We start from the raw sequence: 23,402 nt of genomic DNA on the forward strand, positions 1-23,402 counted from the left end.
GAATATAAGAGGCACATTCTGCAGCTCAGCACTGCACCAATAAACAAGGAGGGACAGGAGGGCATACCAGTTGTAGCAAGAGTCTGGAAGTGGAGCAATACACCCCCCCCCCCGCCCCCACAACAACAAAAAGCATAAAGTGACCGTTTTCTCTTCTCGTAATGCTAACACACTCTAGCAGTAAAAATGGGAAAATATCCCGTCTCTTTGTTACTCTTCTTCTCAAAGCATAGAATACATTTCTATCGAAGAAAACTGTTTTATTTTGGAGGGGTGGGGGGGCTAAAAAGCATGTTAATCTCTTTGCTGCCTGTATGGCTGCAGTCCAAAAAGGCCAATACATGCCTAGGATAACTGAGTTTTGACTAGCAGTTAACTAGCCACATTTCAGCGAGGATGAGCTGTGCATAGTTATGAGGTAATACAGCACCTTATTGCAAATGCATGCTGCAATCATTGCTTGAGTAATAATCAATGTGTGTAATTTATATATGTATTTGATCAGTGTGTGTGTAGATATGAATTACTACTAAATACACTAAATTATTACTATCACAAACTGATTATTAACTAAGCAATGATTGTAGCATATATATATACACTGACCAAATACGTCCTGGAACACAATTTATAATAACAATACTATATTAAAAATAGGATCTTTGAATCTGTGCTCAAATATTGTCTTGCACAAAAGTGATTTATCTGAATAATGTTGCACAGTAATCCTGATTGCAAGCACAACTTTTGCCTTTTTGTGTATATTGCAAGTAAAATATTGCTGTGTTTATTCACATTACATTTAGTTTTTTGACGAGTGATATTTAGCCCTATATTGACATTTTCAAAAACAACTAATTCTAGTTCCACCTCTCTTAATCAGCCTAATTCTGAATCATCTAGAGTGAATTTCACACCTGAACAGAGGACCAGCAGAGGCTTTCACATATTTAAATCCCACTTTTAAGCTTTCGATGAAAGCTGAAAGGTGAATTTCACCCCCAGTCTTCTTTCTCCATCCAGTACTTCTCACTGGTTCTGTACAAAGATATCAGTCATTAATGTTTCTCCTCTCAATCTAAGTATTTCTCTTATGCCCCCCATCATGACAGAGTCTAAGCACCTCACGATCTTTAATATATTTATTCTCACAACATCCTTTTGAGCTAGGGAAGTGCTATTATCCCCATTTTACAGATGGGGAAGCACAGAGAGACTTGCCCACAGACACCTATGGCAGCTGTGGTGACTCAGGTAATTGGATCTGGGTCTTCCAGATGCCAAGTAAGGCCCTAGCCACTGGACTATCCTTCCTCTCTTCTTATGCCAACTAATCTTCTAGTCTCCATCTCTTATTTTCAGTTAGCCCAGAGACAGTCCATGAGATTTTGATGCTGTTTTTCCCCTTCACCGGTGGAGTGTGCCCCAATGGATAGTCAATATTGCCCAACCAGCTGAGAAATTCCATAAGAGAGCCATATTTCAACCCATTTCTGTGAGTTTGTTCTGTTTTGTTCTGGTAGTTGTTGTCATTCCTGTGCAATTGAATTCAGCAGACATGGTACACGGGTCTTTGTTTAGTCTGCACCCAACTCATAGCACTCCCTGACTAGGGTGACCAGACAGCAAATGTGAAAAATTGGGACGGGGGTGGGGGTAATAGGAGCCTATATAAGAAAAAGACCCAAAAATCGGGACTGTCACTATAAAATTGGGACATCTGGTCACCCTATCCCTGACAAACAATTTAGGACTGCTGAGTCCATACAGCCTTTGCAAAAAAAAAAAAAACCCAACTGAACACATTTGTATTTGCACAAGTTTACTGTTGCAAAGCCCTTAGCTGATGTGGCAATGCATATCTTTAAGAGTGTTTTTTTATATATAACCATTTGAAATGTTTTGCTTGAAATCTGTTCTCTAAGTGTTTTTTTCTTTGCATTCATCTCCGCTCTATCAGATTTAAAATGTTTCCAAAGACTTCTGGGAATCTATAGCTCAGTTTCCCCAGAGGAGTTCTACTCAAAGAACACTCTGTGGAATGTGAAGGTGTCAAGCTCCAAACCACAACAATAGGTCTATCACCTCATAATTGGCATACTAGGCAGCCACTTCCCTAGCTGAAGTTTCAAATAAGTAACTCAGTATGTCTGAAGGGAACTGGTTGCCATGGTATCGGGGTTAATTGCCAGGATATATTGTAATGAAAGAGCTATGTGCATGTGTACCACTCCATCTAATGGATGGAATCAGCACAAGTAAATTTGTGGGTCATAAACTCTCTACTCTTAACAGCTAACAGATTCTCCTTCAGCCCCTGTGGTAGGTGTAACGTTCAGTAGGCATTTGGGGAGAGGCAGACAGGTTGGAGAGGAGGCACAGGTATCTGCAGTCAGCATATACTGAGTTTCCTCAGGGTCTGGGAACATTTTGGTTCCTAGTAGTGGACATGCATCCAAGGCACAAAAAACACTCCAAATTTGGCACCATTATTGGTAGGTAGCCTTAGTAGAGAAGCCAGCAATGGATTGGGTTTGGAACCTGACCTACACTTGCTTCTCAGTGGGTTAGAGAACCTCCAACAGTGCCTTGTCAAAGTGTCCTTTGGGGGCAGGGTTGAGGCATGCTGTTGGAGCACGAGGGAGATGCTGTCACTGCAGCTGCCAATGCCATCCCTGTGTTGGTGATCACAGCAGAGGGCTGCTGATTCAGAACCTTACGTGAGCAGTCACCAAAAAAATTACACCAAAATGCTGGAATGCCAATGCATATCTGATTACTTATAATGATGTCCTTGGTATTTGTTTATTCATTTTTAAAATGAGATTGGCCATTGGCTAAGTGGTAGCAGAATTTGGGGCCTTGCCATTCAGTTTACCATGTGGATCAGAAATCAGTGACAGGGTTTTTTTTTTTTTAGTGTAATTTGTTTCTTTACAAAATGTTCACATGTCCTGTTCCCTTGAACAAGGGTGGTAACAAACAGCACACAAGCAACTCCTTTGTGCAGAAATCAGAGAAGGCACCTTTGTTCTGACCCCCCAGTCAGCTCTCTTGCACTGCTGTCTCTCTCCAGGTCCTCACACAAGCAATACTACAATTTGCCAGAAACGGAGTAAAAATGGTGGGTGGCACCTTGTTAGTGGCATATTGGACGGGGACCTCATGAGGGCATTTTTTGGTGTCACAGGAATGAATATGGGGGGAGCCTTTTAGCTAATAAAAAAAGGACAGATAAGACACCTACTATAAATCAACTTTTTAACATGCAGGAATTTTAGAATACACTTTTATTCACTTGATCAGTCCCCTCTGAGATTAATTTCTTAGGGACTGGATACAGGCATAGAAATCTGTTTAAGAATCCTTGTTTCTGGAAACAGATTCTGGTTAGAAATCTGTGAAGCATCTGATTAGTACTGAAACACAATTAATTGGATGACTAGTAGTTTGGGACTTCAGTTATTTTAGGAATTGTTAGAGCCTATGGGGCTAAGCAACCAAATGTTTCCATATTTTGCAGTTTAGAAAATCTTTAATTAATACATTAAAAGCAAGCCAAGAAAACTATATAAGCAATCAATCATCCTGAGTTTCAGACCAGTTATTTAAATATAAGGTTAGGAAGCTTATTGCACCCCTATAATTGTAAATTACATAATGAGAATGTAAGGATCAGTTTATTTTCAATGCGAATTAAAGAAGAAAAGCATTCAGTTCTGGCCTTCGGCACTTTGGATTTATGCCAGCCACATTCTTCTGCTTCTTATCACATAACATTTAATATGAATAAGGAACTACTGTATTTCGATACAATGTTGTTGTAAATTATTTCCTTCACATATGGTCTTCTAGACATGCATGTTTTGCCATTGCCTTGTTTAATATTCCTGCCATCTGATTTTTAATTTGAATATCTCACTAATATCATTCCTAGCAGCAAAAGGCTGAAGTTCTAACTTATTAAGGTTTATATAAATGAGATACATTTGGATTTGAATTTAGATGTGAATAATGTAAATATATACTGTGCATTGGAAGACAAGAAGAGGCATTGAAGGATATATATAATTTAACGGTAGACCAAATACACAGAATTATGCTTAGCCTTTTCATCAATATGCTGTGCAGTCTCTGGGTCCGATTCTGTTCACAGTTGCACTAGTTTATATTGGTAGAACACTGCTAACATCAGTGGAATTATTTCTCATCTTCAGGAGTGTATGTGAGATGAGAATCATGCCATCAGAGATTAATTTAAGTGCATCACTTCTTTACTTTTACTAACACAAGATAATGATGCTAAGCACCTGCATGCTGAAACGATTGCTCTCTATTGATGCTTTCCATTACATGAAAACATCGCCTGGGAAAGATGCCATTATTTCCTTTAATATGCAGCTTTCAAAAATCAAAAGGCTGTTAAAGGCGGGGAAAGTGGCTCCAAATTTTGTGTTTCACAAATATTCACGCATGACACTTGTGAGAATATTCATAAATTAATCTAAAAGGAAATGATGGCTTTATTCATTTTTACCAGTTGACGGGAGTTAGGAAGAAGCTGGTGGGCAAGTTATTTCTGAACTGCCTACTGCAGGATTTATTGCACTTTCCTCTTAAGCAGCTGAAACTCGTCACTTTTCTCTATATCTTCGGTGCTTATATGGTCCAGATTAAACAATATTTAATTTATTTATCCACACAACACCTCTGTGAGGTAGGGCAATTCTATTATCCCCATGGAACAGATGAAGAACAGACAGACTAGGGCCCAGGTTCACAAAGGTACTTAGGCATTGCTCGACTCAGCATTGCCAAGCCTCACTCCTGGAGCTTCCCATGGACTGGAATATTCAGCCCCAAGTTAGGCACCCAGGCTCCCCAGACAATATATGAGTAGAGTTAGAAATCCTAAGAAATGGATCCTAAGAAGCCAGCAAATTGAGCAGGGAGCCACCTAAACTAGCTGGGAGTGAAATGCTGAGGAAAAGAGCAGGGCTGACCTGATGCACCTGGCTAATGGACCAGAGATAGGTGCCTCCCTCCACTCAGGATCCTCGGCCACAAAACCCTTTTTTTGGAGCCAGGTGCCTAAGCCAGATCAGCTGCTTATGTACCTCATGCTCTAGCATTTGAAACTATCTCTCACTCTACTTCTGTCTTCTGCTCACATTTTAATACCTCTCTTACACTAACCCTATGTTTCCTTGTGCCCCCAGCTGTCTTTCATATGGCTGCTGTACTGCCCACCTTCCATGGGTGGCATGTATCTGGGCCTCCTACTGCAGAGTCTGACAGGAATCTTGTCTTAGGCATTTTCAGAGTATGTCTACAGGACTAGGCCCTGCTGGCAAGATAGGCATTCCTCTCCTAGTTTGAGAAACCCGTTTTGTCTCTGAACTGCTTGTTAGCTATAGTATCAGGGCTTAGGCAACTTTGTGCAGAAACTTAGGTGCCTAAGGAATTTAAGCACGTAGGGGTTAGGTGACAGCTCAGTGGTGGTTATGAAGAGGTCCATAGCACCTTAATGGTGGACTTAGGTGCAGGCCTAAAGAGATATGTGCCTAAGTATCTTTGAGGATCTGGTCCAAGGTCACACAGGAAGTCTGTACGGGGGCAGGCAATTAAACTAGGGTCTCCCAAATCCCAGGCTCACACCTTACCCTCTGAACCAGCCTTCCTCTCTGCTGGACCGTTCTTCCTCACAATTACTAGATGGACCACTGGTCTGATCTGGTATGGCAATTCCTGTGTTTCTAATTGCTTTCAGCTATGTCTAGCTCCAGGAAAAAAAAATTCAGAAGGGAATTATAAAAATATGAACTGTATATGAAATATAAATTATTCAAGATGACAGAACAGAGCAATGTTACTGATTTTTTTTATTGCGGTATTATTGCCTTTGGGTTTGGTGGGGTTTTTTTGGTTTTTTTTTCCCCCTTGTTTTTGTTTCTTTTTTTGGCTTCTTTTGGATGGTGCTAACTAGAATTCTAGAAACTGCAATAATGAAAGAGAAAACAAAATGTCCCTGCAGTGCAATGTTTTAACCTTAGCTGTGAAAAGATGGTAAGTTTTGGCTTTTGTATTGTCAAGAAAGAATAACCCCGGAGCAGGTTATCTGGGCAAGAAATAAGTGGACACAGATTCAGGACGTTATTTCCTAGTCTATTTTTAATTCAGATATGCATACAGTTCATATTAATATTTTCATATTAAGGATGCATAAAACAGCACAATTTATATGGAGTAGTTCCATTTTCTGATCCATTCAAAATCTTGCCAGGCTGTGCTGGACCAAAACATAGTCTGTTCTGGGTTAAAATTCTCTCACAAAAACTGTCTCAAGTCACATTGTGTTTCTGTGCTTCTTATGTTAGCATCCCCAAACCACCTCTCAGCCACCTAGCCCTGGTAATGGATTAGGGTAGCTGAGAGGAGGGACAAGATCTGGAGTTGAGGCAGTTGTGTCATCCTCCCTGTCTAAAACAAATGAATTCAATATAAACTCCCCTTTTGAATATAAGAGCTCATGTGTTGGCAGATAATTTTCTATTAAGTTCCAAGTTCATTTTCCTTCTCAATTAACCCACTTCAACACTGAGCCAAGTAGATCCACAATGGTTTTTGACCCTTGCCCAGAAGAGACCAGTCATCTCTGAAGGATTTAGGGACCTGATTTATCCCTGCTTTACTCTGCTTTTACACCTATGTAACTCTATTAGTATGTTTGATAGAATAGATTTTGACCATGAGATAAGGATTTGCTTTAGAAAAGAAGATGAGATGCTACATTTTCACAATTACAACATCTTAATGAAAACAAGCATGTGCTCCAGCAATGTCACCCTCTCATTGCCTTCAAACATCTCCTTCCAATGGCTTCAAGTCTTCTCAAGTGCCTCTCTTTGGTCGCCCATGTCTCTGATCCATACAGAAGAGCTAGTGTTGCCATGATTTTGTATGTTGTCCCTTGAGTAGTCTGGGTATCCATTTATCATAAATCACTCCATTTATCCAGTGCCAAACTTACCCCACCCTCAGAAGCTTTGTTCTCAGTTCTCTGTCAGTGTCTCCATTTCTGATACCATTATCTGGATGACATCCTTGGATACAGCATGTAATCACAATAGAGGCACCAGCAGTCACCTTGGTGCTTTGTTGAATGCTTTCTCCAAAGCATGGAAAGCCCAAGCTTGCTCAAGGTTTCCCTCCAGCTTCTTTTCCATCAACTGTTGAGTGATGAGAACAGGAGTACTTGTGGCACCTTAGAGACTAACAAATTTATTTCAGCATAAGCTTTCATGGGCTACAGCTCACTTCTTCAGATGCATAGAGTGAAACACACAGACAGAAGATATTTATACATACAGAGAACATGAAAAGGTGGAAGTGCGCATACCAATTGTAAGAGGCCAATCAATTGAGATGAGCTATCAGTAGCAGCAGAAGAAAAAACTTTGAAGTGATAATCGAGATGACCCATAGAAGGTGTGAGGAGAACTTAACATGGGGGGGGGGGATTTCAATTAGTGTAATGACCCAACCATTCCCAATCTCTGTTTAGACCTAAGTTAATTGTGTCTAATTTGCATATTAATTCGAGTTCAGCACTCTCTCTTTGGAGTCTGTTTTTGAAGTTTTTTTGTTGCAAAACTGACACCTTCAAGTCTGTCACTGAGTGATTAGAGAGATTGAAGTGTTCTCCCGCTGGTTTTTGAATGTTATGATTCCTGATATCAGACTTGTGTCCATTTATTCTTTTGCGTAGAGACTGTCCAGTTTGACCAATGTACATGGCAGAGGGGCATTGCTTATGTTCTCCTCACACCTTCTATGGGTCATGTCGATTATCACTTCAAAGTTTTTTCTTCTGCTGCTACTGATAGCTCATCTCAATTGATTGGCCTCTTACAATTGGTATGCATACTTCCACCTTTTCGTGTTCTCGGTATGTATAAATATCTTCTGTCTGTGTGTTTCACGCTATGCGTCTGAAGAAGTGAGCTGTAGCCCACGAAAGCTTATGCTGAAATAAATTTGTTAGTCTCTAAGGTGCCATAAGTACTCCTGTTCTTTTTGCAGATACAGACTAACACGGCTGCTACTTCGAAACCTGTTGAGTGATGAGCATATCATCAGTCGTCCCTTTTCCTTTTCTAAAACTAAGGAGCTTCTTTCCTAAAATGGGCTCCATTCTTTGAAGAACACGGCTACCCATGATTCTTTCTAACTGTTTCTTATAGTGGGACAGCAGCCTAATTCCTCAGGACTGTGAACAGTCACATATGTCACATTTTTATTTGTATATTGGTACCAATATACCCCTTCTCCATTCTGTTGAGATTTTCTTCTCTTTCCAAACTGTGCAGAGGACTAGCGTATACTAAGCTCTATCCAGGTGTTGATCACTTCCACCATGACTTTATCTGGGCCTGCTGTTTTACTAGGTGCCATCTTCAGCAGTGCAGCCTTGATGTCTGCCTCTCATAGGTCATTGACATCTGTATTTATTGGTTCAGATGATGGTAGCATATAAAGAGTTCTCATTAAGTAGATCCTCTTAGTATTCTTGCCACGGTTGTGTACCTTGTTTCCTGTCACAAGCAGTCTGCCCCCTGCATCTGTTTGAATGGTGTGTCCATTCTGTCTTCTTTTCCTTTGTTTCTTATTTCCATGATTGGATATATTTTCTTTTTGGCAAGTTGAGGGATGTTGTTCAATTCATTATAGAGCTCAGCTAAGGCTAGGTTTCTCACTTTTCTGACTGCTTGCTTTGCTGCTCTCTTGGAGGCTCTAAAAGCAGCAACTGCTTTTTCCAAAGGGTTATTTTCAATCACCTTTTTGCCTTCTTTCTTATGGCTTGCTACACCTACTCATTCCACAACCATTCTTCATGAGATTGTGGTCTACCCAGCTTAGCACGTCCACATAGCACCTCAGCTTCTTGGATCAATCCATTGTTGAAGATACACTACTCCTCTTCTGCTGCTTCAATTTGTGTTTTTCGCTTGGCTCAAATCTCACAGCTGTCTCCCTACACTTGCCTGCAGTCACACTGAGCAGGCTACACATCCTGATGCATGTCCCATTGGAGCAAAGCGTATGCCAGATCCATTTGCCAATTGCAATCGTAGCCACCAATGGCTTGCATTGGAGTGCAACCATTTCACTTTGGATAATCTCACAATCCTTAACCATCTTCCTCTCGTTCATTTGGGTTGCTTATTCCACCTCTATGGTATGTGTAAAGATGATTTTATCTTTTCTTAAATCAAATGTTGGCAATTACCCACTCATTGCTTAAACACATGACAAGCAGTGCAGCAGCCTCTGCATTCTGTAATATCTGTGCATACTGTCACAGTATCTGCTCACAGCCATCAGCCATAGACATCATCTTGAGTCCATATGAGCACTGAATTTCCCAGGATGAGCAGTAATTCCTCTGACCCAGCCATATCTGCTAAATTCTGCAGATTCTGCTTCATCTCTTCCTTTTCTTCCTGATAGCTCAGCCCAGAATGCTTTGCATTTATGCTAAGTTGTATAACTATAAAATGTACTCCTCGAATGTCTTGTACTCACACTAAGTTTTATTATTGTAGCTTCTGTTCTTTGTACACATAGCGTGTGTCAGAAAAAAGTTGGATGTTCTGTTGAGATTTGTCAAATATGAATTGTGTGCTGGGTACAGTTAGTGATGTCTCTAAGGTGTACTGACATATGAAATGTTATGTACAAAACCTAGGTAAGAAAAGGTGGTGGAATCTGGAATTTTCTATATATCATAAGCAAGTGGGATATAAATATAAGTAAAACTGAGCTCATAATTTGGAATAACATTGTAACAGATGCAAGATTGTTCTCCAAAGAGGTAATTTATTAAGCTTTCTGTATTATACTGATCTATCTTTGATTAATAAACTGATTAAGCCTGATTATCGACATTTCATCAATAGGGGAATTGAATGCTCAATACTTCCTCAGGGCAACTTTGTTGTGTGGTATATACCAATACCACAAACAACTCACACTCTTTTGCATGTATTCATACAGTCGTTAAATGGTCATTCATCCCCATAATTTCCCGGTTTAATTGCAAACTACCAACTTCTACACCATTTCTCCTTCCATTCCCACCTGCATAGTAGCATTTACAGCCCAGACCAAATTCTCATGCTGCATGTCCTAACCATCTGGTCTTCTGCACACAGTATATCAAGTATATGGTCAATATTTTTTCAGACCATCATCTCAGCCATGCCTTTAGTTGTAAGGATGACACATTGACGGTAGCAACTCTCAAAGATTCATTAGACATTTGTTTTGCAAGTCTGAATTTTTGTCTAGTGATTCACCTTTTTGGCTCTTCTTTCTGACTCTAGACCACTGGGAATCCTATTGGCCCAGGGCCAACAGGGCAACAGACCTGAGTGAACTCCTAGTCTAGGACTATACAGCCCTCCCACCATTTGTGAGACTCTCTGCTGGGTTGATATATAGGCTAAATTAGCCACCCCTAAAAACGGATAACTACTCCCACCCTTTAAGTGCAAGCTGAAAAAGAACAAAGATCCAAAGTATCACCTCATGCCAAGCTCTAGGTATCTGGCTTGTTGCTACATCCCCCTTCAGGGAGTATTCCATCATCCAGTTGCTTCTCAGGAGAACATACATAGTATCCACTTGTCTCTCTAGAGTTCCATAAAAGTACTGCCACTGCTCAGAACTCTAAAAGTTTTTCTCTCATCTCAAGAGGATTTAATTCAGAGTTTTCCTTCTCCTAGTTTAATTGCCTGCCAACAAACTTGGTTACTGCTCATGTCCTAAGCATTTGAGTCACCAAACTGAAACTCAGGCACAAAGGTTCCTGAAAGCGGGTAGCCTCTGACCAGAGTTAAGGTATTTTGGCAACTTTTACTGCGTGGGTCCATACTTTCAAATGTTTTAGTTTCTAGTAAGTTTAACTCTGAATGTCCTGCCATTTTAGTGGTTGGTTGTTGGGTCGGGAAAGATATTGGGTTTTTTGCTGACTAAAATGTTGTAAAGATATGCTCCTAAATTATTGCTATGTGCTCTCAATCTTTAATTTGGTCATAGCAATATTTTTCCCTGGGGAGTTCTAAAGTTTGTGAAATGGTCCTGATATGGAACTGGGAGAGTAGGGAATTGGTGGGAAGAGGCAGTCCCCTCACTCCCAGTTGACTTCCTAGGTCTGCAAGAGAAGAGACCCACTCTTCTGCACTTCCTCAGATCAATAGAATAGAAACATTACCCTTTGGAAGCGGGAAGGATAGAGAAATTCTTCCTAGGTCTACTATAAAGTCTTCAGTCAGTGGGAGAGCAAGAGGATTAGGAAGGACAACATGCCGGGATTCATTTCCCCTCTCCCTTCCTGGAGAGTTCTGAAGTCAACATGAGACCCATTTCTGACCCAAAATGTACTCCTATATATGTGCATCCGTTACCTGATGAGCCTTAAGATGCTTATCCCCTATCTCCCTGTGGGCCTAGGCATAAGTACCGTAACTTGACTCATTTCTTAGTGTGCATGATTAAGAGGGTAAATGGATCAGTACAGTAGAGACAGGATGTCTGTACTAGCTGAGATAAGGGCAAACATGGTGGTACTGTTTACAATGGACAAGACAAGCTAGGAATATAAGATGAGGTAAGGAGTAGGCTGTGCATGCACAGCATGTGGACAGAGCATGCTGTACAGGGATTGGTCCCTGCAGAGTAACCAAGCCAATCCCAAAGCGTGGGATGCAATGTATAGTTAGGAATTCATGTTATTAGTATTAATGTATAAATGCATGTATTATCAGTATAAAAGTATATAAAGAAAAGTGTTGCTGTATAATTTTGGCTGTGTGGTACACCCTATATCCACCCCCATTCTCGAGTCTGATCAACTCAGTGTAGCTCTGCTATATGAGTGATGAGATTAAAGTCAAATTGAGTTATTGGGAAACCGAGTGGAACAGGTCTTGGGGGAATCCCAACACTCCCTTCCAAAAATGTTAAGAGATTTGTGGGACTCCTCCAGTACTAACCCCCTGCACATCTTTGAATGCTCTTCAGGGGCCATAGATCTCACTTATAATTTTGAGGATAATATATTTATATTTATTTATTTTTGGATTTTATGGAAAGATGGGAGGGGAAATGGAATCATGTTTATATTGGGAATAATTGCAACCCTATGTATGGGTTGCAATTCTGTAACATCACAAGCCACATCTTCCTATGACTTCATACACTGGTCTCACCCAGGTACTGAATACCAGAGAACAGAATGGAAGTTGTGAGCACCAATAAAGAGAAACCGCAAGGTGAAGATTAGTAAGTGCTTCTATTCACCCTCTGAGACCTCCCATCCCCTCGAATTAGGTGTACAATACCTCATGTGCCAATGGCCATAGTGTCTTCATCATCAATACTTATAGCTCAAAACTCAATAATATATAATGGGAAATGTGCTGTGAATCTTTATAATCTGATTTTCCTACTATTCCATATGTCAAGAAGAACCATATAAGCATACCAGTTGATATACAACAGTGAGTGTAAGCAATACATCTCTTGACCTTCCCCTTTCAGAAAAGGGTTTATGAAGAAAATAAAATACTTTTTCATAACAATGAACAAAGGAATTGTGTAGGAAAGAAAGGAATCAAGAATAATGAGGTAATAATAATAGCAGGTTTGGTGTGCTAGAAAACAGTTCCCCATGGGCACAACTTGCCTCATTGTGTAGTTTATATATAGCTTCATTATAAGCAAAAGTACAATTTACTAGAATTATTTTCTGGAAGGCCTGTTTTATGCATCATATACCTCACTGGCAGTTTACAACCATTTTTAACCTGTATAAAATTAGTTATATTTATAGCTGACACCTAAATGAACCCAGCATATTTTTCTCCAGCTTATTTCCTGAATCAGATACAGTCGCTTAACTTAAACCTGGTGGATTATAGCTTTGCCACTGCTTCTGCAACCTGGATCAACCTCAAATTTTATAGTCCCATATCTGGCTCACCTAAGGAAGCTTCCTTTTGCCTCACATTTAAGATCTATAGCCTATGGACCAACTGGAACATGGTTCAGGTCTCAGATATAGGGGTTTCCACACAGTAGTATGCTCAGGATAGGCATAGAAACCTTATTGTTATAAAAAAAGAAAAGGAAGCTTAATTCTGAGTGTTTAAATTTCTTGCCTTCACCTGACCCCTGGGATTGCCACCTCATACAATACAAGAGAAGAATGATAATAAAAGTCAAACAAGAATTCAAAATGGAAACCATATAAAAACATTATTTGTAAGGATAAGGAACAGAGATTTCTGATATGCATATAGTAAAGGAATCAATTGATAGAGTAGGATTATTCTTTCAATAGGTAGTTAATCATTCCATCATTTGATAAGTGAGTTTTGGTTTATTTGGCAGGCATATTGAGTTATTTATGGAAGCTTCATTGTCACATAAAGGTTCTGAAGATGAACTAATTCTCATAAAATCCACCTCCAAGAATCTGTTCATTAACGGACACTTACTGGACATTTCCTACTAGATGAGTCTGAATCTTCATTTGATCATGCTGGAACACTGTTACTTAGGTGTATTTGCATACTACCAATTTTAACTCACCTATGCACTATAGACCTGTTCCAAAGCCCATTGAAATCAATGGAAAAGCTGCTATTGGGCACTTTAATGGGCTTTGGATCAGACCAGATATAAATTTAAGGTTTACTCGTAACACCCTTCTCTGTGTGTAGTAGAGGAAATAAACATGATTACTGTTGACATTTTATGGGATACCACTATATTTCTATATGTTGATGCTACCTGATGTGATCTTCCAAATATATTCCGACAGTGCAACGAATAATGATGGTGTACTTTTGTCAATATTGTTGGTAAAAACAAGCAGTGAAAATAACTTCCTTCTCTATCAAGCTAGCTTTCTCCCGGAGTCAAGTAGAAGTATGAAGGGGTTGTTTTCAAAAGAAAAAAATCAATCTCAAACCAAATGATATAAAGAGTGTGATGCTTTTAATATTTTTATATTAAGTTAGCAGTATGAAATCAGAAGATAGAGATATATGCTTTAAAGTCTTCTGTGTGATAAAGATATAGAAATCTCACAGCAGATACCTGCCCTGCTGATAAAAGAAAAGGTCCACTGGCTACTTGTGCCTCACAGATTACTACCACAGCATCTAAAATACACTCCCAGGAGACCTTTCGCTGAAGCCCTGCATTGATAGCACTGTAGACTGAGAAAACTGTGTTCCAATATATGGGATAAGAAAGGATGATGCTTCATTACCATATAATGATTTTCCAGAGCGAGAGCTCATCTCAATAGTATAGTAAAGCAATCCATTCAGGTGTAACACAATAAATAGGCCAAACTATATCAAAAATCCCTGAGCCAATTGGCCATTGAAAGATAAGCTTCACAGTAGAAGCTACTGTATATTTGCCTTCTGGTAGAAGAACTATTTTCAAATCCCCAAAGATTTATTTAAAAAATTCTGCAAAGCCTCCTGGAAGACCAAGGTCCAGGGACAGAATGGACTTCTAGATCAAAGGCTCTGCATGCTGTGACTGACTGTTGTGTTCTGCATAGCATTTCATTTTGCCATCCCCACATAGGGTTTTGGGGTTTTTTTGAGGGGATGGGGAGGTATTGTGTATGGATTATGGAACTGTTCCAAATCCCATTGAAGTTAATGGGAGACTTTCAAGAGGCTCTGCTGCTCTTTTGCAGTGGCCAGCAGAGCTTGCAGGGGTATAAAGGGGGACTACATGCACACTGCATGTGCTTCCCAGAACCGGCTCCTCTTGGTTTGTACACTAAAACATAGGCCCTTCACACACTCAAGGGCTTTGCCTTAAAGAGTCAATCTAGTATTTAAGATTGCACTGTGCTAATGCCGAATACCTTCAATCTGAAATTAAACAATAATAGCTAATGGGGAAAATTCTAGCATGTTTTCCTCAAAATCACATTTTGAAAGGGAGTGGGCAGAGATCAGGAGTACACAGCACAGTGGGGAATGTACAGTCCCCATTGCTTATTATTTCATTTTGTTTTCTTGCTTACTGTGTGTTGAAGTCTCATTTACAATTTGCTAAAGGATTTTGGGGAGTTTGGGGGGCAACAAATTTTAGAAAACTTTAGTGGGGCTAATTTCAGAGACAGCAAGACCTCCTAGGAATCCAGTGTGCTGGGAGCCTTTCTACAGTGTCGTTATTATCTATAAGTATCTATATGGCGACAAGTGGAACAATTACGGATATTTGTATTTTTGAGAGGGCCACAAAACTTTTGAGTGGCGTGACAGAGAGAAGAGCAGCCACAAGTGAGTAGTTGTATGTGACTGAGATCAAAACTACAATTATACTGTAACAGTGAGAAGTGCTTATTGAATTTAGACCCAGCAAAGATTCAAGAAATGAGTTATTTTTCTTCTAAGAGAGAATGAGTGGAGCACAGGTAGTGTTATGAGCTCAACGAAATCTTGTTAAGGATTGAGTTAAAACCTCTTTAAACTGAGGCGTGAACAAGTCCCCCATTTAAGTCAGTTGTAAAAGATATTGAAGGGGCCACACCTCAAACAAAGCCTAATAAACTCTTGGTCCATTGGACTGGGTATTGAGACCAGGTGTGGAGGGAAGCAGGTGGAGGGGAGAGAGAATACACACAAACTCAGAACAGAATGAGTGTGAGAGACAGCCTGAAGGAGCAGCTGAATAAGTGGCTGATTGTGGAAGAAACCAAGGGAGAGGTTTTTTGACTGAAAAGTCTGCTCTTCGTGCTGTGAGCAAAAGAAGCTGTTTCCTGCTGTGTGATTCCTTCCGAGTTCAGAGACATGGGACTTCTGCTTATTTACAAGTATGTACAAACTGCATCAAAGAAATAACTGACTATTACCAATTTCTGTTCCCAACTGGAGCACCCACCGGGCCCCAAACTTTAACTAGCCTCTTAGGTTGAAAAGGGGCAACAATACCAATATAATAAATTATCCTAATCTGCCCTTATCTATAAACATACAGGTCCTACAGACAGACTGGGTGAATAAATGGGTTTCATGAAGCAAAAACAGCCCTGTTCAGATTTTCCTGCTGCACTATTTGGACTCTCTCTCCCCTGCTGTTACCCCTTTGTTGAGTGGTAAGCAGATTTGGGACCTTGCAGGATGGTTTCTGTTTGGACGGGAAATCGGTGACACAGAGTTAGGTATTTTCTTACTCTAATCTGTTTATTTACAAAATATACCCATGTCATGTTTTTTGGAACAGCAGCAGGAATAAACAGCATGCCAGCAGTAACATTTTGCAGGAATCCGAGGTCAGCAACCACCACCTTCCCCCAGGAAGCAGCTATACTGAGCTTCTGCTTTTCCCCAGGGATTCACAGAGACTCACAGCCAAACACAGACTGATTCTTTCCAGGGACCACACCAGTGTCAGTGTCCTGATGCTTAACAAATGGCTTTATTCCAGCACTCAATCCCTAGCGTTTGAAATGCAAGAAATCCTATTAGCTGCACATTCTTCCTCTGGACTGCCTGGTCTCCCAGATTTCTCTTTTGTGTGCAGCTCTCTTGCGCTAGCTAAGGGCTCCAGCTGCTTCTACTGTTGGGCAAAAAGGAGAGTGCTTTAGCACACCCAATCACTTAAACAGGATCGCTGTTCGCCTCTGAATCCAGGACCCCTAATGTTGGGCCAGTTTTATTTTTGTAAAACAAAATATGTTTTCCTTTTTAGTTTATTATTTTTAAAGGAAAATTACTCCGCAAGTTTTTCTGGATTGTAAGGGCTAAATGACTGTGCTTCCTGGACAAGAACAGGTCGATAAAACATGTAAACGTGCAGTAATGGATGCTGAAATCCATACGTTACTGAATATTTTTCATGAGACATCCTGCAATTTGTCCACATTGTATTTGAATGAATAGTCTTCAGATATTGTATGAATCATTGAAAATTCACAGAAGTTTTCTTTGTATATATTCTCATCATTTATGCAATGCTGCTATATGATTGGTACATTTGCTCAAACATAGCTGAAGCTTGCTGAAATAACAGAGAGAGTAATACATCCACGTCTGCAAGCTCATCAAATGAGTAATAAGTCAGAGACAGTGTCCAGATGATAAACATCTCACACACCTGAAGGGACACTATTGAATTGTATGGGGAAAGGAATGCTTAGCAACACCGTAGATGTAGTTGATGAGGGGTCAAGAACGCTGCTTGACAGACAGTGGGAGCTAAGATTTTTGAGCAAATGTTTTTCTCCAACAACAAGATCAGGTCATGATAGTGTCTGGGACCAATCCATGATAAAAGTCAAAGAACTCTATGAATCTGGCCATCAGTGACTTGAAGGCTCGCTAGAGTGAAGTGAGACACTTTTAGCACAAGTGCTAGATAGGACACCATTCTGTCCAGGAGGAAATTTTGTTCAATAAGTCAAAACTCATTCAACAGAGCTGCCATATGAATATTACTTAAAGATTATGCAGGAGCACACCAACTATTCTGAAAGGCTGAACAGTTTCTCGAAATTCCACTTGAAAAAGCTCTCTGGTAAGTGCTTTCATAGTAATTGCATTCAAATTCTGAACAACTTTATAGGCACAAATCATGAAAGCTAGACTCACTGAAAATAAGCTACTCCAGGGGTTCTCAAACTTCATTGCACCCTTTCTAACAACAAAAATTACTACACGATCCCAGGAGGGGGGACTGAAGCCTGAGCCCATCCAAGCCCTGCTGTCCTGAATGGTGGGGCCAAAGCCAAAGCCTGAGCCCCATTGCCCCAGGGAGGAGGCTCAAAACAGAAGCCGGCGGCCTGTAACCTGAGCCCCACCACCCAGGCTGAAGCTCTCGGACTCTGGGTTCAGCAGTGGGACTTGGGTTTCGGCCCCAGGCAGTGGGGCCCGGACTTTGGCTTTGGCTTTGGCCCCAAGCAAATCTAAACCAGCCCTGGCAACCTTTATTAAAATGAGGTCGTGACCCACTTTCGGGTCCCAACCCACAGTTTGAGAACTGCTGAGCTATTCTAAACACAAGGACACTGATTAAAACGGAGATTGTGGCCAGCAAAGATGTGTTGGGCATGTTTAAAAATGGGTGTATACCTGCTTTAAGAAGACCGAGAACATAGTGGTCATTAATTATCTACACAATAGGCAGTGTACATGGGTATCATTTGAAGAACTGACACTATTAGTTATGATGATGATTGTGGCACAGCCAGGAATGCTGTTGCTGTATTGTTTTATTTTGTACCTATCCATTCATCATGTGAGCATTCTGAAGGGCAAGCATGCCAAGTACTAGCAAGTAGCAAGTAGTTCAATTCCTGTCCATATTCCCCAGCAATGATGCTCTCTGCACGGCTTCAGACAGTGATTCCCAAAAAAGAAAAGCTGTTCATATTCTAAAAAAAAAAAAAAAAGAGTGTCAGATTATGGCAGAATAACCAAATATTGTATAAGAATCACTGCATGCTTTAGCTAATCCTCAAATATCAAATCTGTTAACTCAGGATCAGATAGGGCCCTGCCCCTGTGTGGGCATACAGGATACCTCCCTTATCCTGCCCCCACAAAGGGATGGGGCATAATTTCAGTCTGTGCTCAGGTGAGAGAGCAGAAAGGGGAGGGGAGGGCTGACAGGGTCAGCATCGGGTAGGCTGCAAAAGGCGGATGCATGTGGTAGCCTCCTAAGTAATATAGCAGAGCCAGTCCCCTGCTGCATGTTCAGGACCTTTGGGAGCCAGTGAACACCTAGTATCCTTGTTCTGGCAGAGCAGTGGTAAGGCTATGTCTAAACAGAGATAAAAAACCCGTGGCCGGGTTGGGTTAGCTGACTCTGGCTTGTGGGGTTGAGGCTCCGGGGCTGAAAAATCACTGTGTAGATATTCAGGCTGAGGCTAGAGCTGGAGCTCTGAGACCTCGTGAGATGGGAGGGTCCCAGAGCTCGAGTTCCAGCACAAACTTGAATGTCTACACAGTGATTTTTAGCCCAGCAACTGGAGCCAGCCTACTGGACCAACCACAGCCATGCCACATGTCATTTAATCCTCTGTAGATGTACCCAGAAAGACTCAATCCCAGTCTTGTCCTTAGTTAGGTAGTAAATGGGAAGATCCATTTCCTTATCCATCATTAATGGCAGTGCTGTGTCAGAAAGCCTTTTCCAACACAGTATTCAGTCCCATGTCTCTGTGGGCCTTATTCCATCACCCTTCCTCGTGGCCCAACTGTCAGAATATGATACGAGGCATAAATAAGTGTTGCAGAATCAAGCCTTTTCCTAGAATTTTCCTTAGCACCAATCATATGACATCTAAGTGATTCTAATTGCTAGTACTTCCACAAGCAAGAGCAGAGTGGCTTTTTCTTCTGCCTGATTAGGATCAGGGTGTGTTGTCCGTGGCAGTGAAGTAAATGTTGCTGACACACCTAAAGACAGTGAAGACAGGATGGAAGTGCCCAGGATCATTTCCCATGTATTTCCGCATTATAACAAATTAGTAACTCTTTCATTTCAATATTCTCCTGTGTTACCTTCAGAGTGAACCAAGTGTATTACTCCTCATCTCTACACGAATCAGATGAACAATATGTAGCCTAATTCTCCACTTGCTTATATCAGTTTTACACCTTCATAACTTCACTGAAATCAAAGCAGTGGAGAACTAGGCCCTTGCTGTACAAATGGTGCATTTAGGACCTTTTCTGAATGTAAAACTTTTCTTTACAGAATATAGTAGAATTCTCAGCCAGAAATGTACAGTCATTTAGGATATCATTGTATACTAGCGGGGCTATGCCTGGAAATGATGAATAATAACTCTATTGCCAAACTTTTGCACTTCCTAGTTTGTAGCAGTGATCGCCACATCTCAGAAGGTTTAGACTCCCATTTCATTTGGTTCAGACCGTCATCTAAAAGTTCAGAGACTAATCTGAACTTATTCAAATCCACTGCATTGGGCTAGGAATTTTGTGAAAACAATCTTTCAGCCCTTTGCTTCTACTTCTTGCTGTAACAAGATGCAGAAATGTATTTAAAATTAAAATTAAAAAATTAACCAAACTTCCATGAAAAAAAACACAGGATCTGGTTTGGGTTTGAGGTGAAGCGCCATGTAACTTCTTATTTTATCTAACTGGTTTGCTCATGTGTACTTATAAGCAGTAATGTTAACACTAAAGTCTCTCCATCTTAGTTTATAGCATATTAAATTGCAGTAAGTGATTAAATCAGTGATTTAATGTATAGCGGTTGTTGTAAAAAGCAGATATTCTGTTGCTCAGATTATTATACCTATTAATGCAAAAAACCATTTGATGTGTATGTTAAGAATTCTAGCAGATGTCTTTTTGATGTCAAATATGAAAGAGCATACACTTCATTAAATGACACATAAAAGCATGAAAATGCAACCATTAATCTATATTTAATGGCACCCTCCTAATAATGCCTTGTAGAAATTCAGAATGCACAAAACAGTGAAAAAAAATATAGAAAAATCTAATTTATTCTATAAGAGATAGGAGTAAGTTCATAATAGTTCATTTCTTTGCTTGTTTAAATTGTTTTAGATATCCATTCTATAAATTAGGAAAATGGTAGGGTCCCATCTAGCTGTCACTGATGTCAATGGCAAAACTTATACAGGCTACAATAGACACAAGATAAGGCTCATACGGCACCAAAAAAATTGCAGTGTCTTGGGACCTTTAGCAAATTTCCTATATTGGCTCTTTGAACACAATCGACTTTTTCTTGGTTCCCAACCAGGGCTGAACCTGTCCCTATCATATCTTAAATCAGCATTATTCATAGAGCTGGCTATGTGAGCTTTACAATACCTAGGGGTTTTCCCTACATCGGGGAATCCATGGGTGACCTGTTAGGGCAGGTCTCCATTCCTATCAGAGTGACACAAAGAGGATGGAGGTACGATCTGGCCCATTGATTTCAATAAGACTTACTGTAGTAAGAAGCACTTTTCCTGATAGTACGTCTTTGCAGAATCAGACCTTTAATCTCTTGCTGATCATAAGCGTTCATTACTGGAGAGTAAAATGGTAGCTGAAGTACAAAGAATTGCATTTATGTGATGCATAAACTTGTTTGGAAAGAAATCTCTTGAAATGGAATAAGGTTCCTGTTTAACCAGTAGATCAAGAATTCTCTAGAGGAGAGGAATACAGGTGGAAGGGTGCAAGGGAGTCTTTTCTGCCTCCAATCCAGGTTATGCCACTGCCAGTCATCACAAGGGACCATTATAGTAACAAGGTATTTGCAACTCTCCTCTCCCGTGGCCACAACCTTAAGCCAGCTCCCTGGGTGGTGGTACAGGAGCCATTATGCTATATCCATGGCACTGGGGAATCCCTCTTTTCTAAGGATCTTCATATTTCTGACTATGGAAGTGTTGGAGATACTTTGTACTGGTAGTGTAGCAGAAAGCTACACGTCTAAGATCCAGTGCCCAGATTCTTACCACATTCCTGGCAGCAAAAAAATAAACAGCATCAACCCTGCTGACCATTTAGGGTGAAGCAGTGCTGCCAACTCCTGTGATTTTATCAGAAGTGTTATAATATTTGACATTTTACTTGAAAGTCCCAGCCCCCGGATTTATATGATTATGCGAGACTCTCAACTTTTTCTCAAGGTTGTGGAGAAAAACTTGAAAATACAACCTGAGTGGACCCTAAAGGCTCAAAACCCAGAAAGCAAATAAAAAGACCCTACAATGTATTATTATTTATTTAATCTCATGATTTGTAAACTAAAATAATGATTTCAGCTTGACTTACATTTTTTGAATATTTGGGGTTCACAATATTGAATATTTGGGGTTCACAATATTGATAAAATTCTGAAGACAGCCATAAGGTAATTTAGCCATTACTGCTCACAAATTACTATAATGTTGGTGCTCCATCCTGAAAAAGCTGAGCACCCTCAAATTCTATATGCTTCAGTGGCAAGCCAGGGTTCTAAGGCCCTGACAGGATCAAGCCCTTCATGATTTGAAGTAGGGCTTGGTGAATTCCTCAAATAATTTTCTCTAGATATTCATTCATATGGAAAATGTAATTTGATACACTGTTTTCATAACCCTTTTGTGTGGCCTTTCCATGAATTTCCTAGTGACAAATTACTGGGTGAATGTTCAATTAAACAGAAAACTTTAAGGTAATATTGGAGAATATTCACAGAAGATGGATTTTAAACAAGTAAATGAGAGAGTTGGCACCATGAACGTCATTCTAAGAGTTAAAGTTATCCAGAAACTATTAGAAGAGACACCAAGTGATCTACGTATACAATCAAAACTGATCAATACTACTGGAAATTTATATGTAGCTATGAACATTTTTAAACAAACTGCTCTTGACAATTTCTACAGAACAAGAGTGAGTACAGAAGTTTTAAGTGTGTCCACTTTACTCGTGCAAAAAAGATTGTGAAGTTCTAAGGCTACAATATTGTCAGAAGGAAATGTTGAACTGTACTTCAAAAATGCTTATTGTATTATTTAATGACAAGTATATAAGTCATCCAGGCATGGAACAGAAGTTACAAGGTGACCTCACAAGAAAGCTTGCTTTTCAAAGTTTGGTTATGAAAGGTTATGAATAAGGCCCTTCCAAATTCATGGCCGTGAAAAATGCATAACGGACCATAAAATCTGGCTATTGTAGGGGGGTCGCAGTATTGCCACCCTTACTTCTTCGCAGCCTTCAGAACTGGGTGGCCAGAGAGTGGAGAGCAGCAGCTGCTGGTCAGATGCCCAGCTCTGAAGGCAGCGCCACCGCCAGCAGAAGCACAGAAGAGAGGGTCGCATGGTACGGGGGAGGAGGGGCATCACTTTTTGTTGGGGGGCAGGGCCAGCCTTACAGGTGGGTGACATGGGTGACTTCCCAGGGTGCCATGGTAAGGGGGGCACCATGGTCACACACACATAGATAGCCAGCCTAAGGTTCCTTTAAACCCCCCCCCCAAGTGTTGGGCCCAGAGCTGGGGAAGGGCAGGACTGGGGACACCCCTGCTGAGGGCTCCTACCTTGCACTGGGCTCCAGCTGCTAGTCCTGGCTGAGCTGGAGAGGGGCAGGACCTTAGACCAGTTGGTTCTGTAATTTAACATCATCTCAATATGTTTTGCCTGTTTACATATGGTGTGGTTTGTGTTGCACATTAGCTTTTACAAAGGTACCTTAGCAAACTTTAAAAGGGTTGTAGAGATTTTCTGTATGTTCTCAGTCTCTATAAAAGATTTTAGTACACAGTGAATAACAATAGAGTCCTGCTTTCCCTTGTAGCTCAGAATAGGGTACTGTATA

The sequence above is a fragment of the Trachemys scripta genome, chromosome 11, assembly GCF_013100865.1.
Source record: "Trachemys scripta elegans isolate TJP31775 chromosome 11, CAS_Tse_1.0, whole genome shotgun sequence".
NCBI classification, from domain to species: Eukaryota; Metazoa; Chordata; order Testudines; family Emydidae; genus Trachemys; species Trachemys scripta.